Here is a 15,581-nt window from a genome sequence, read left to right on the forward strand (position 1 = left end):
CCCCCCCCCCCCCCCCCCCCCCCCCCCCCCCCCCGCTTTCCTCCACCCTGTGGAGAGGGCCACACAGGAGAAGCAAAATGGTCTTACAGCTGCAGGAGCGCGGTGTCACATTGAAGGCAAGACACTTTTGTGATTACTCTCTTCCTGCAGGAGGGGGCTAAGACCCTGTGGTTCTTTCTGTGAGTTGTAGGAAAACGAACGGCCGTGGCGTTGGCATCCTAGCCCTGACTCCACAGACTACTAAGAGCATCCCTGAGAAAAGTCAGTAGCTCAGTTTCCCTCTCGATAAAATGCTTTTTCTTTCTGGATCTCCGAACTGGGCTCCCGTTGATGACTCTAGCTCTAAGCATGCTTAGGCAAGAACAAAATGCTGTACAAACTCTTTCCGTTTTGTTAAAACGCTGTCCTGAGCAAGGAGTTCCATCTCACCGTTGCGCTAACGCTCTTGACCACAGATTGCATCCGGTAGGGGGCAGGCGGGTCATAACGCACCCAATGCTCCGTCCCCCTCCACCACCACCAGGGACCGGGGATCTAGGGTGCCACCAACATCCCTTCTCTCCCTTCTGCAGGAAGGTTGCCTCTGTCTGCGGCGCCTCGTCAGATTTTTTATGCTTCGAGGATTAAGCCTCCGAGGTGACACTTGCAATGTAGCTGAATCAGAAAAACAACAGCAACGCCACCGACAGCAGCCAACAAGGGAACTGGAAACTGAAAGGAAAATTGTCTTCTTTGTATCCAATGCCGAGCAGGTTTCTTTCATACTCCATGTATCTCTTCTCCTTTCCTCCCTTCTCAGAGGAAGTGAGGTTACACGCCACCATGTGTAACTGATCCCAGTTACGTGATCACGTGAGCCTCTCTCCCCTGTCCGGGGACTGATGGATTTGCATGAGGTTGGGGGCGGAGCATCCCAAATGACCTCCGCAGTTGGACCCGGGAGATTTCCCAGGGACCGTCCCAACCCCGGCCGGGAACGGATATGTCTGGGCTAGTGATTTCTCTTACAGGCATTTATTTTTCAGATTTACTCGGCTCGATCCTCAGAATGCGCAGCCGCCTGAACCGTGAGCCCCTCCAAGGCTGGGTGTAAACCCGACGACCTCCCCTAATTCTCGACCTCGGATCCACACACTGCCAGAGACACACGGAGCGGTGTGGCGGCCGCCCCCCTCCCACGGCCTTCTGTGGCATTGTCACGACTTGATGCCTTGGCAATAAATGACGTGCCCGCTCAACCCCCTCCCCAGTCAGCCTTCTTTCTGCTCCAGGAACAGAGACGAGTCGGCTGTGGATGGAAACTAATGACCTACAAACCTGGCCCTTGTGGCCACCGGCCTTTACAACTTCATTGCTGAAAACGTTTGCCGACTCCCGATTTTTCTAGGCGACGATGGCCTGATGGCTGAACCTGGACCTGTGGCACTGTTGCATTTTTGTCCCAGTTTACGTTTTTGGCCCCCGCCCCACCCCCACACCAGTTTCCCATTTGACTCGCTGCCGAGATTCTCCAGTGGAGTCTTGTCTTACTCATCTTGGTGGTATGTGATCAGTTGCCCAAGAACGATGGTTGGGAAAAGAAATGAGCGCCCCCGATCCCCACCATGATCTCCGAGCACTGTGGCTCTGGGGGGGGGTCTGGAAGCAGAGGTCCTCATACTAGTGAGCAGGTGCGTCAGGAGTCTGCGAAACGCCATGTGAGTCAGAACCCTCCAGCTGTAGAGTGTGGAAGAGTGGTCTCTCAGGCAGGGGTACTTTCACATTAGCCAAGGGGGACGGAGGGTCTGGCTTACCCCTGTTAATGCTTTCTCCCCGCAAGTTCAGGAGCCTTTGCCAATCTCGTCAAACCCAGCCTTCAGCTTCTCGGCCTTGAAGGCTCCCAGTCTTGCAGGTGGTCTGGCTTCCGGCACAGATGAGGCCGTGCATCGAAATCCCCTTTGGTGTTCTCTACATCCTTTCCGAGCTCAAGAAAATGAACACTAACGTCATCGCTATTTATGTTTTGCAATGCTAATGCCACAGTATGTCATACACAGTGTGAAACAAACGCATTTACCTGTGAGAATGCATTCGCTTAATTTCGATGCTAAATACGAAATGAATAATGTGATAAACACGATGTTGGATGATTAAAATGAATCCGTAATTTCTTGCAAGCGTTCGAGAAGGAAATTACAGGAAAATATTAATGCTTTTTATAATGATTACTTTGCTTGGGGTAAGCAGAAAGCCACTATTTCCTCCTGGGATATCATTTGTTCCAATTCAAAATAATAAATTTAATTGAAGGCCCTCGTGCCATTAAAAGAAAATAAACCATTCTTGGGGCGCCTGGGGGGTTCCGTCGGTTGAGCATCTGACTCAGGGCATTTTCCGGCAGTTCGTGAGCTCGAGCCCCGCATCGGGCTCTCTGCTCTCTGCACAGAGCCTGCTTCAGATCCTCTGTCCCCCCATCTCTCTGCCCCTCCCCTGCTTGCTCTCTCTCAAAAAATAACCACACATAAAAAATAAAACCATTCCTCTCCCCGGTTTTAGCACATGGACAACGTTTTTAGCTTTCATGCGGATCCGTGGAATTTTAGAACTAGAAATAACCGTTGACGTCATATGGTCCGATAGCTTGCAAAGAAGCAGAAACCCCGTCCATTCAATAACTTGTCCGTGGCCCTACAGGTAATTAGTGGCGGAGTAGTGTTCTGGCACATTTTAGGGAGAAATAATGAGAGAATAGATTTCCTTCACTGGTGTGTATGTCACAAAAGGTCTCAGCAATCATAAAAGAAAATGTTTTCTCGGGGTTAATTAATCTCTGGCCAAATGAATGTCTTTAATGTGGTGATACAGAGTGTTTCTCTCTCACGTGGCTTTCCCAAGCTCATTCTCCGCACCAGATCTCTCTCTGACACCCTCAAAGCATGTGAGGTGTGAGACTGCATATACTCTATAGGAAGATTCATCAGGGAAGGACACCAGCAGGTGCCCATGACAGTGTCTCCCACCCTCCTCCACATTATGTGCCATAGAAACCACTTTCCACAGGGGTGCCTGGGTGGCTCAGTCAGTTAACTGCCTGCCTCTTGGTTTCCGCTCAGGTCACGATCTCACAGTTTGCGAGTTCGAGCCCTGCGTCAGGCTCGGTGCTGACCGCGTGGGTCCACTTGGGATTCTGTCTCCCTCTTTCTCTGCCCCGCCCCTGCTTGCTCCCTCTCTCTCTCTCTCTCTCTCAAAAATAAACATTTTTAAAAAAGCTGATGAGGCTGCTCCTGGCTGGGGGAGGCTAATTCTGGAGGTCAGGGTGCCCCAAAGTCCAAGGACTCAGCCCCAAGGACTCAGCCCCAAGGACTCAGAGGATTGACACTTCACAACACCCTACCTGTTCCTGGCTATGCCATAGCTTGGTACAGGTAAGAAATGTGCCTGGACCACTGATGCCCAGTTCTGTGGGGTCATTCCCAAGACCCGCGCCTTGCAGTATATATGTGGTAGGAACGTATTTCCTGTTCCCTCTGTGTTCACATTTAGTGATCAGAAACTGAATTAAGGCTTAGGCATAATCTTTACTTAACCAGAGCCGAGCTGCTGAATACCCTGTGAGGTCACGTACAGAAAATTATTCTGGGGCTGAGTAGATTTAAATATTTCATTATTCACAGTGACCTTGGGCATGTCTCAATGACAGCCAGGTGAGAGCGCCAAAAGAAAAAAAAAAAATTAACCCTGTAGGGGAAGAGTTGGACAAGGAGCTGCCCCAGAAAGGCTTATTTATTTTATTCCTTTCTTGGTTCCCTGGGTAAGATATGTCTTTAAGAATTTTCATAGCCACAAGAGACGGCATTTGTGAAAAACTGCGGTGTGAGACACAGCCCCTAACAAGCGCACTATAGAGGCAACTTCCTTCTTTTCTGTCTGCGTCTTTATATAGTTTTTTTGTTTAGGGGCGCCTGTGTGATTCAGTCGGTTAAGCATCTGACTTGGGCTCAGGTCATGATCTCTCAGCTCGTGAGTTCGAGCCCCGCATCGGGCTCTGTGCTGACAGCTCGGAACCTGGAGCCTGCTTCTGATTCTGTGTCTCCCTCGCTCTCTGCTCCTCTCCCGCTCATGTTCTGTCTGTTATATATATATATATATAGTTTTTGTTTTTACAGACAAATGCATCTTTTGCCTTAAAGCCTTCAGTGATATGAGGAAGGATGTAGCATTAAAATGCGTCAGGTCAGTGAAGTGGGAAAAACAGTATGTAAAAAATGTTAGGGGTCCCTGGGTGACTCAGTCCTTTGAGCATCCAACCCTCGATTTTGGCTCAGGTCGTGATCCCAGGGTGGTGGGATCGAGCCCCTCATCAGGCCGTGCACTGGCCATGGAGCCTGCTTAAGATTCTCTCTCTGTCTCTGCCTCTTTCTCCCTCTGGTTCCCTTCTCTGCTTGTGGTCTCTCTGCCTCCCTAAAATAAAATAAAAACATAAAATGTAAGAATTTATTCAGGGCTTACTTATAGGCTAGCCACTAGTCTAGTTTCTCTGCCCATTGCTACAGATACGGCAAATCGCTGTACTCAATATCTATTCCAACTTTGCTCTGTACTACAGAGGCTGGAAGGCAAGCTGTATTTGCCAAACTTCCTGCCAGGTAAGTCTGGGAGATGGCCATGCACGATGCGAGCAGGGGAAGTTCATTGTCTGCTGGAGCAAACAGACTGTCCTTGGCCGGCATGGCAGAATTTCTGGTGTGCAGTGTGCATCGTCAAATTAGCTGAATGGTGGGAGCTCGTGGTAGTTCTTCCCTGCGAAATCAGTCCTGTGCCACATTGGGGCATTTTTCTTGGCCAGCTATGGTTCTCTGGCACTCCCAGAAATTCTCAAAGCTAATAAATAACTTTAATTTCCCATTTGCTTACAGTAGCTAACATTTATGCTGGGTTTTGTTGTTGTTCTGTTAAAAAAAAACCAAAACCCTAACTAGTGCTACAGTTAGTATCAGAAATGGCTGTAGGTGATAGAGCGCTGAGAAAATGGACATCTAGGATTGGTGACGTAAGGGTCCAGTTGACATCAGAAGGTGAAGCAGTTCATGGGATGCCCTGGTGGAGCATTTTCTTCCATTCTTATCGATGTTCATCTGAAATGAAAAGCCACTGAAGGCAAGCTTCCTGCTGTAGACCAATATGAAGGACAGAAAGGATATTAGAATGTTATGGGGCGCCTGGCTGGCTCAGTCAGTTAAGTGTCCGACTCTGGACTTCAGCTCAGTTCATGATCTCACAGTTCATAGGACTGAACCCCGCATTGGGCTCTCCTCTGGCAAGATGGAACCTGCTTGGGATTCTCTCTCTCCCTTGCTCTCTGCCTCTCTCTCAAAATAAATAAATAAAACTTAAAAAAAAAAAAAGAATATCGGAATGTGAGATAGACTGGTTATTTCTAACCGCTTGAAAGCTTAATGAAAGAAATCAAAAAGCTCAAGGTTTTGAACTCAACTCAACGCATAGTGTGCGGTCGGCTGCCTCCAGGGTGGCCTCACTGATCCTCATCTTCTGATATTCATACCTTGTATGATCCCCTCCCCTTGAGTGTGGGCTGGATTTGTTGACTCATTTCTAATGAATGGAATATGGCAAAGGTGATGGGATGCCACTTCTAAGATGGGGTTATAAAAACATTGTGGCTTCCATTTTGGGTGCAATCTCTTCCTCTCTTGGATGGCTCACCTGGAAGGAGCCGAGCGACATATCATGAGGCAACCCTGTGGAGAGTCCCATGTGTTTAGGGACCAGGTCCTGTCGACAACCACAGGAGTAAGCTTGGATGCAGACTCCTCCCGCCAACCCAAGTGAGTCTTTTGATGAAGGCAGAGCTCGAGCCCACAGCCTGACTGAAATATCACGAAAAACCTTGAGCCAGACACCCTTAGCTGAGCCACTTGGATTCATGACCCACAAGAAAGCTACAAGGTAATAAATATTTGTTGCTTTAGGCCACTGAGTTTTGGGTAATTTGTTACACAGCAATAGATAACTAATACAGATGTCTTTGAAGACGAAGTCGTTTCTTTGGTCGTCTTCAAAGAATCCCTTACTTGTGGTAGCCAGGGGGAGACACAGCTGAAAACTGAATTCTGAATTTGATTTTTCAAGGTGATGGGTTATAAAAGTCCCCCCTGCAGAGGGTCCTTAAATACTCAGGTGGACAAGAGGAATGTCCGCACATCTCTTTGCTCAGCCAATCCAGCGCTCACGCAGTGGGTTCCTGAATCAAGTGGCCATGGAAGCAGGAGGGACAGGGGGTCCCATGGGCTCTAAAACTGAACTGAGCTTTTGGGTTTCCCCAGCTACTTCCCAGCGGGAAGAAAATTGAGTACAACACCTTACCCCACGGGCACCTAGCTAACCTAGAGGCAGGTTTTATTTTTTACCCCTTCTGCCTTTGAGGAAAAAGGGATTCGTTCTAGATTTATATGTATTCTCGACATCTATTCTAGATTTAAATTTGTCTTATTTTCCTGCCGTGCTTCCACGTGGAACACAATCCCGATTATTCACCATGATAGTGTCTTCCACCATATGGCTCCTGTTCGAGGAACTCACTTTACAGCGAGCAATTGAAGGCAGGGAGCTGATACGGATGATGTTTTAAAATGTAGGCTTCGTTATTAGTCAGGGATGGTGAGGCCAACAGATCGGGAGACAATTGCCACCAAAAAGACAGCTTGTTTTCTACAGCCCGCCAAACCATGGGATGCGGATGGGGCGTCACACGGGGATGCACCAGGGTCAGCCAGGAGACAGAGAGCAAGAGCGAAATCATTGTTGACGGTCTTTCTTGTGGCCTCCTGTGAGGCAGGATAAGAGGGCTCACTCAGGATTGGCTGGTTTGAATGATTTCAGCAAGCTCTGAGGTATAGGGATGTCCCTAGTTGTCTGACGCCTGGCTCTGAGATGACCAGGGCAGGGGAAGCTTGGCCTGTAATGGAACAGCCAGATATAAGAGGCGGGGCTTCGGGGGTGGGGGGAATGGAGTGTGGGCTCTGGGTTGGTTGGCTTGCATATGAAAAGTACCTCAGAAACTAGTCTTTTACTATCTCTAAAAACTAGCTAATTTGGCAGGAACAGTCTCTTCGGGGTCAGTAAGACTTCAAACGTCAAAACGTCAGAATACCCAAAATAAAAAAGGCATGACGGGTACAGATAGCAATCTCTGCCCCAGCATGTATCCTTTTCCCTAGACAGTCTTGGAGAACATACAAATTAATGTGTTAAAGACTCAGTTAATTACAGCGCCGGGGAGACATTGCACGAAGTTCAAGTTTCCTCGTATAGGATGTAGTATACGCTTTTTATTGCTATTCTTTTTTTCACAGCCAGAATACAAGAATCCAGAGTGGGGGTGGCTTCTTGTGCTATTACAATTAGTGACTAACTTGCAAAATGTTCAGGTCTTATCTCCAGGACTCTAACCATTCCTGGATTCGAGTTGAAAAAAAAAAAAAGAAAGGAGTTCATTCCCTGGGGTCACGGTGTTCATTCTGTTGATCTGGAAGTTAAGATTGCCACCAAGTTTGTGACCTTCCTCATGCCATGCAATGGAAGGCAATCAATGGCAGGAGGTTGGATTCTGACCATCAAAGGAAAATGAACATGGGTCAGTATGAATGGAGCCAGGCAGTCCCTTAGGAAGCTTCCCTACACTGTCCTGTTGAGCTGTAAAAAACAGAAGGCGTTGGCAACTTATACCACCAAAAAAACAAAAACAAAAACAAAAACAAACCAAGGGGCAAGAGCATTTAGGAAGCAAAGTCTGGGTCACTTAGTAATAGCCTCAGCCAATTGAGGCCATAGCTGAAGGCAGAGAGAAAATGGAGTGAATAGTAGAAAAAGAACTTGTAAATTCCAGCTCGAGGCTTATGACCAGTTGTAGACACGAGGACTATAAAAAAAACTAGCCACCTTGTCTTTCATGCTTTTCCTTCCCATTTCCTCTGCTGTCTCTCAGTAGGATGTCAGTGTTGCCCAGACGCACAAGATATTTTGGAGGGAAAGGTTGGAAGATGGTTTCATTCATATTTAAGGATGGTTAAGTAGGTGCATATTAGCCTGTCATCTTAAGTATGAGAAAAAGAATATGAGAACTACCATTAAGATCCCAAAAGTATGGACTGGGGCACATAAGTATGAGCAGAGGAGGGGCAGAGAGAGAGGGAGACACAGAATCCAAAGCAGGCTCCAGGCTCCAAGCTGTCAGCACAGAGCCTGATGCGGGGCTCGAACTTGTGAACCGTGAGATCGGGACCTGAGCCAAAGTCAGACACTTAACCGACTGAGCCACCCAGGCACCCCCTAGTGAGAATGGATATTTTTCTCCAACAAATGGCTCTATTCCATTCAAACAGATCCTTATAGTAATTCTTTGAGGGATGTTCTATTATCATTGCTGTCATTTTATTACGAAGAAATGGAGGCACAAAATAGCTCAAGGTCCCCAAGCTAGGAAGCAGGAAGGTAGGATCGGAATTTAGGTGATTTAACTTTAAAGCCCATATTATGGTCCTCTGTGTTATGTTACCTCTACAAACCTAGCAGACCAGGAGTAGAAGAGGAGAGGAGAAACAGGTGAAAAAAACAGATGCTCCGAGAGTTTAAAAGATTTATCCACAGCCCAGACTGTAAGTGATAGATACCAGGTTCAAACACAAATTTATCAATTCAAATCCTGTATTCTTTCCACTGCACCACATTCAAGTTACTAATCATGCTTATTTCAAGTTCGGAGCTTAATTTGAAGGGAAGGCTATAGATCAGTTTAAGGGCAGGAGGAATCTTAGCATGGTGGGATCAGCTGGTTACTTCTGATGGTGCTGGAAAGCTTAATGAAAGAAAATAACAAAGTCAAGTTTTAAAGTCTTCACTCAAGGCATGGTTTGAGAACCAGAGAATCGAAAGAGTATTCATTCTCCATCTGGGCACCAATTTGGCAATTAATTTATTAAAGGTATGATTCGTCTGCATTTAAGAATATTAGATGCAATTGAACATGATCTGAATCAGCTCTCTCCACCACCTTTAAACCCATTTCACACCTGCTTTCATATTGCCATGAATTCCACACAGTTTCTGGTCCGTTATTGGGACTTTTTGTGTTTTCTAGAATTGTTATGTTTAATTAAAAAGAAACTACATTCTGTCCTTCAGAATTCTGTTTAATTAAAAAGACACTACATTCTGACCTTCACCTTCATTCAAGGTGAACCTTGAAAAGATAAGGAAATGGATAAGCTCCATCTGCCATCTTATGCTAAAGCATCGTAAGTAGCTTCTTTCTAGTGCAGTCAAGAAAATAAACTTGCCCAGAATACAAATATTTTATTAAAATGCCATGGTTTCTGAGAATGTGAATCAGTGAGATATGTCAGCTAAAAGTATATCTAGTTACTTTTTAAAATAGCAATTTGGGCCCTGGTTATGGGTCATAATCCATTGGCATTCGTTCTTTTTCTCAGATTGTCCCTGATTTGACCATGAAGAGAAACTTGAGGTTGGGTCCTTGTCCTTTTGTTAGGTCCCCGTCATTTCTTCAGATCTTCCTTATTTTCTGCCACTTCAAGACGTTCCAGGCTTCTCTGGTACTTACCCTGCCCTAGGACTGGATCTGAGTGGGACAGAAGTTTGGGGCACTAGAGCTCCTCATTGGTATTGGGGTGCTTTTGTTTCCCCACCCTCGTAGCTAATGGAACTAGGACTACATGCACAGTTCCGAACTGAATAAAGAAACCAGTGCAGGGGCGCCTGGGTGGCGCAGTCGGTTGAGCATCCGACTTCAGCCAGGTCACGATCTCGCGGTCCGGGAGTTCGAGCCCCGCGTCAGGCTCTGGGCTGATGGCTCGGAGCCTGGAGCCTGTTTCCGATTCTGTGTCTCCCTCTCTCTCTGCCCCTCCCCCGTTCATGCTCTGTCTCTCTCTGTCCCCAAAATAAATAAACGTTGAAAAAAAAATTAAAAAAAAAAGAAACCAGTGCAGAAGGGGAAGCTCTTCGTTGAGTGGATATTCAACTAACAAACGTAGAAGAAATGAAGAATGGAAAACCCCTGTTTGGCAAACCCCACAGAGATGATCGCTTCACGGGAGAATCATCAGTGGAGGCTAAAATCAATGGGCAAGAGTATGATGAGAAACAGGAAGTTTACATTACCTCAAGGTGTCTCCCCACAAGCCACTATTACTTACAAAGAGAAAAATAATCTCTTTGCAGTGAAGGGGCTGGCAACTTAACCAAGTGGTCAAAGTCGCCTCACCAGGAGTGGGACAGGCAAATTGATATTGAGCTCTCCCTAACGAGGCACACTAAATACACACGTGACATCTGCGGTGTATCTGCCCAGAGTTCAGAATCTGACTCTGCTTACAAAGAAAAAGCAGGCAAGCCCAAATTGAGGAATATCATCCAAAAGAACTGGCCGGGACTCTTGGAAAGTGTCCCAGTAATACCAAAGGAAGACCAAAGGACTGTTCCAGGGTAAATGACAACCAAACGCAATGGGTGATCCCGAATTGGATCTCAGATTAGAAAAACCTCATGAGATGCTTGGTGAAATTTGAAGAGCGCCTATAGACTAGACGCCAGTAGCGAATCAGTCTCACCTCCTGATTTCGAGAATTATCTTGTGGGTCAAAGAAAATCTTAACGTTTGGGGAATTGGGATAAGGGCTATCCCAAACATTCCCTTACTATTTGCCACCTTTTCTCTAGATCTGAAATCATTTTAAATGAAGCGCTAAAGTATTAAAAACATTTTAAAATGACATCCAGGAAAAACCATACAAGAGGAACCAAATGCCTGTTACGAAACGCTGCTGGCTACGTGGTTGATGGCGGCTCACACCGAGACCAGGGGGACCCGTGAGCTGTTATGTCCGACCCTCACCATTACTCTTACCAGCTACTCTTTTTTTTTATCATTCTTTTTTTTTTAATTAATTTTATTCTTTTAATTTACATCTAAATTAGTTAGCATAGAGGGCAACAATGATTTCAGGAGTAGATTCCTTAATGCCCTTTACCCATTTAGCCCATCCCCCCTCCCACAACCCCCTCCAGTAACCCTCTGTTTGTTCTCCACATTTGTGAGTCTCTTCTGTTTGGTCCCCCTCCCTGCTTTTAATATTATTTTTGTGTCCCTTCCCTTATGTCCATCTGTTCTGTGTCTTAAAGTCCTCATATGTGTGAAGTCATATGATTTTTGTCCTTCTCTAATTTCGCTTAGCATAATACCCTCCAGTTCCATCCACGTAGTTGCAAATGGCAAGATTTCATTCTTTTTGATTGCCGAGTAATACTCCATTGTGTATATATATACCACGTCTTCTTTATCCATTCATCCATCGATGGACATTTGGGCTCTTTCCATACTTTGGCTATTGTCGATAGTGCTGCTATAAACATTTTACCCTCTACTCTTACTTGTGAGTTACACATATTAGCAGCGAAAAGTCAGTCCCTGCATGATCACAGCAGAATCTGGGGGGCTAGACTCTCCAGAAGACCAGGGAGGGGGAGATTTTTACATATCCTCGAGAGTACCCTACGGCATATTTATACTAGAAAAGACAGTCTGAAATGTCTTTTTGTGTCCTTTTTGTCCGACAGTGTTTCAAAATATCATTTTGTTTGAAATACCTTTTTTAAAGTTTTATACTAAAAACAAACGTTAATCCCACCTCCAGCTACCAGAAGACTGCTCGCGACATTATAGATTTTGAGGTCATATTGAAACGCACAATCACTGCCGCTATTTTGATGAGCTATCATGTGTTCATTTTTATTTTATGCAGCTTGGCTGCTATGGCCTGGATACGTGGTAATATCTGAAGTAAGGGATATCTGGCGTAGGTTAGATTTACAATATGAAGAATAAACACTTTTTTTTCAGCGTGAGAAAATGTTTTCTGGGTTCAAGTGCTCGTAATAAAATGCAAAATCAGTGACATGGTGATATTATTATCGAATCCCTGAGGGAAGGGATTTTCAGGACTCGGGCTTTAACCCTGATGTCTTGTACAGAACCAGACTCACGACAGGTCCTCAAGGAGATTTGAAAATGATTTAATATTTGCTTGCCCTCAAAGTTCATTTGTTTTGGAATATTTGCCTCTACGTTGGCTTTTTTTTTTTTTTAACATCTGCCCTGGTTGTTCCTATTGGAATAAATATCTAATGCAACACCAGTAGGAGTCAGTCTTCTTTGAACACTAACTTATTTAATTTAAGTGTCCAAACTTTTTGATTTAACTACCAGACTTTTGGTAGTTTTCAGTGACTGCAACCTCCAGGGAGGGACTCTTGATGAGGTCCTGCTTCTCCGGCCTCTCCTCAAATCCTCCTGGATGGGGCCACGGTTGTCAGACGTTCCCTCTTTCTCCAGTAGCTCTATACACACTCAGACTATCATTTTTTAACCTTTTAAAATAGGGGCCATCTGCCACACTGAGTATACTTAATAAAGTCCGCAAGCCAACTGTTAATCTGTAAGACATAAACAGACATGTTTAAGATATTTTTGTAAATTATAAACCGTATCGCCGATTTAGCATAGGTACATACTCATGCCCGTGTACGTTATGCATACAATTCTGGGTGTATATATGCATACAGCTAGGAACCAAGTGGGGGAAGCTTGCACAGATGACATAGACACTTTGCTGAAATCATAGTGTCTTAGCTGTAATAGGAGCGGTAAAATCCCTGATTGCTCACAAAAGCTCCATTAGAACAAATGTATTTAATAGATTTAAGTGTCTGACACATTTTAACTGTTGGCGACCGGCACTGTGGAATAATGAAAGGCATATTGGATGTGAATTTAAAATACACGAATTCAAATCTGAGTTCTACCACTTTTTTTAATCTTATTTATTTTGGAGAGAAAGAGAGACAGAGCGTGAGTGGGGGAGGGGCAGAGAGAGAGGGAGACAGAATCCCAAGCAGGCTCCGGGCTCTGAGCTGTCAGCACAGAGCCTGATGCGGGGCTCGAACCCATGAATCACCAGATCATCACCTGAGCTGAAGTTGGACGCCTAACCAACTGAGCCACCCAGGCGCCCCATAGCTCGATCACTTTTTAAGGAGTCATTTAACTTTTCTGAGTTCCAGTTTTCTGTATCTATAGGATGAAGTAAATACGCCTGTCTTCCAAGTTCAAGTGCTTTAAAGAGGAAATGGATATAGCGATTTTTTTGTACATGTTTAATTGTCTTATTCAAGCATTCCTTAAAAAGGTATCGAGTGCCTCTACATCAATTGCTGGGGACACAGCCATGGGTAGGTGAGAGATTGTCCTGCCAGATGGATGGGAATCTTCTGGTAGAAGGTAGATATCGAACAAGAAGCTTTTATGAGGAGGACCTAACCTGGCCCAGTCCGGGGAATCAGGAGAAGCTTTTTTGGGTTGGTGCCTATGGGGCCGAGTAAGAATCAGAGATGGGGGTGGGAGGACAGAGGAGAGCATTCCACGCAAAGGGGGACAGCATGTGCAAGGGCCCAGTGCCTTGCCCTCACTGTAGTGACAATGATAATGCATTTATCCTAAACACAATGGGAAGCCAATTGCAATGTCACTGCTGTTGTCTCAACAGACTTTATTTTTTTAGAGCTGTTTTGGGTTCCCAGCAAATCTGAACAAACATTTCAGAGTTTCCAGTTTCCAGCTATTGTGCATTCTATGGGCTTTGATAAATGTATGATGTGTACATTCACCATTACAGTATCACACAGAATAGTTTTCACTGTCCTGATGTTTTGATAAGGGGAGAAACAGGTTCACAATTGCATTTTAACAAGACCTTTCTAATAGCAGTGTGCAGAATGGTTTGAAAATGGCCGAGAGTCAATGCAGGAAGTTGATCCGAAAGAGAGAAAATGTAAAAATAGACATTCACCACCTTGGGGGTTGACGGTGATGAGAAGACAAACCATTAGGACAAGGGAGGGCGACAAGATGAAGGAGAGTAAGACAGGAGCAGAGCCCAACGAGGATGGTGATGGCGGGAGTTGGAGCCCAGCAGGAAGGCAGGCAGGAGGTCCCACGGAGTGAGGTCTTCCTCTAACAGGAAGTTTCATGACTGCCTTCTGGAACGTTCAAATCATGCTGGTAGTTTACAGACCTTGTCTTAGTGGGTACCCTGTGGGTCCACACACTGCGGATTCAGAAGCCCATCGTGCCTGTGAAGACTTGTGTGATAATTTCACCACAGCTCACATACATTTTCTCCTTGTTTGCTTTTAAGACATTTGGAAAGCTCCTCAGCCTTTCTTAGGTTTGACTCTTCCATCTACTCCCCAGGTCCAGAAAACTGGCCTCAAGAATGATTTTCTTCTTTCAGCCTTAGCTTCCCCAGAAAGCCAGGAGGAATGGTAAAGCCCTGCATGAAGGAGGAAGCTCACATTTAACCACGGAGGGAGGGAGAGGATACAACCCAAGACTAGAATTGTCTTCATCTCAAACTTCAGATTTGGTAAGAAAAACCCTAAGGTGGGCAGATAGGTAGAAGGCAACAAATGCAAAGCTTTCGAATAATCCGAAGAACTCCCCGAATCACACACCTGCGATGGTGACCACTCATCTCCAGAAAAAACACATTTAATTATTAGATGTGAAAAACTTGGCTTTCAGAGGAGGTTGTTTGTTTGACAAGTACTTATTGAGCACCTGCAAATTGAAAGTAGACAAATTCTTTCTTCAGTCTTCCCTTTATTAGATTTCCTAAACTGGGAATAAATACTGGAGAGGAGGGGGTCTTTCCTCTTCCTTCCTTCCTTCCTTCCTTCCTTCCTTCCTTCCTTCCTACCTTCCTTCCTTCCTCTTTTCCTCTGTATTTTTTCTCTCTCTTCCTGTCATTTTATGTTATGTTCCCACTCCCCGCAAGGGCCTAGTGCTCTAATGTGTCTCCTACTTGAAAATATTCAACTGCTCTTTTCTCACCCAAAATATTCCAAAAATGGCCTACAAGGGATTAGGCAGAGAGGCCCAGAGGTGAGGTAGAGAAATCTTGAGGGAGTGCTTTCTCAGTGTCCTTGACTTCGTCTCTCCACTCCGCTTTGTCCCAGGTCACCACTGAAAGACCTTTCAGCCTCTCCTTTGTCTTGTGCAGGTGGAGCTATTTGGAAGGGAGGAGGGATCAAGGAGACACGTGTGTCCACCACACTAAATAAATAGGATACGAAGGAAGGATAAAATACTTGCTTTAGCTGTAAAAAGCATGGGACATCAACTAGAAACAGGTTCTGGGGCCCCACTGCTCAATTCAATTCCTGCCTCCTCCAATGATCGACTGTGTGATCTCAGGTACCCCATTTAACTTCCCTGTGCCTCGGATTACCCAAGATGCTTAGAATAAACATGTCGGCCCCATCCGGTTGCAGCAAGGGCAGTGTTGGTCACGTGATAAGTAGACCATCCTCACTGCTGCTGGAGAAGGAGAAGCGGTCTGACCCCTTGAGTGAACTGGCCAAGGCAGCACAAGGCAGAATCAGATGGAGGTGCTATGTCCTCTCTCTAAAAATGCCACGCTCTCCACCGTTTCTGCATGAGTGGAAGCCTC

General features: G+C 45.5%; 1 long non-coding RNA gene across 1 annotated transcript; it reads left to right on the top strand.

Moving 5' to 3' along the window:
- Positions 1-475: 475 nt before the first annotated feature.
- LOC147575805 (uncharacterized) lies at positions 476-1,238 on the top strand. The gene is made up of 2 exons (XR_015241969.1): positions 476-770; positions 1,026-1,238. It is a non-coding gene; the product is annotated as an uncharacterized LOC147575805 (long non-coding RNA).
- Positions 1,239-15,581: the final 14,343 nt, after the last annotated feature.

The sequence above is a fragment of the Puma concolor genome, chromosome D2 (genome assembly GCF_028749965.1).
Source record: "Puma concolor isolate L17-30 chromosome D2, mPumCon1.1.hap2, whole genome shotgun sequence".
Classification (NCBI taxonomy): Eukaryota; Metazoa; Chordata; class Mammalia; order Carnivora; family Felidae; genus Puma; species Puma concolor.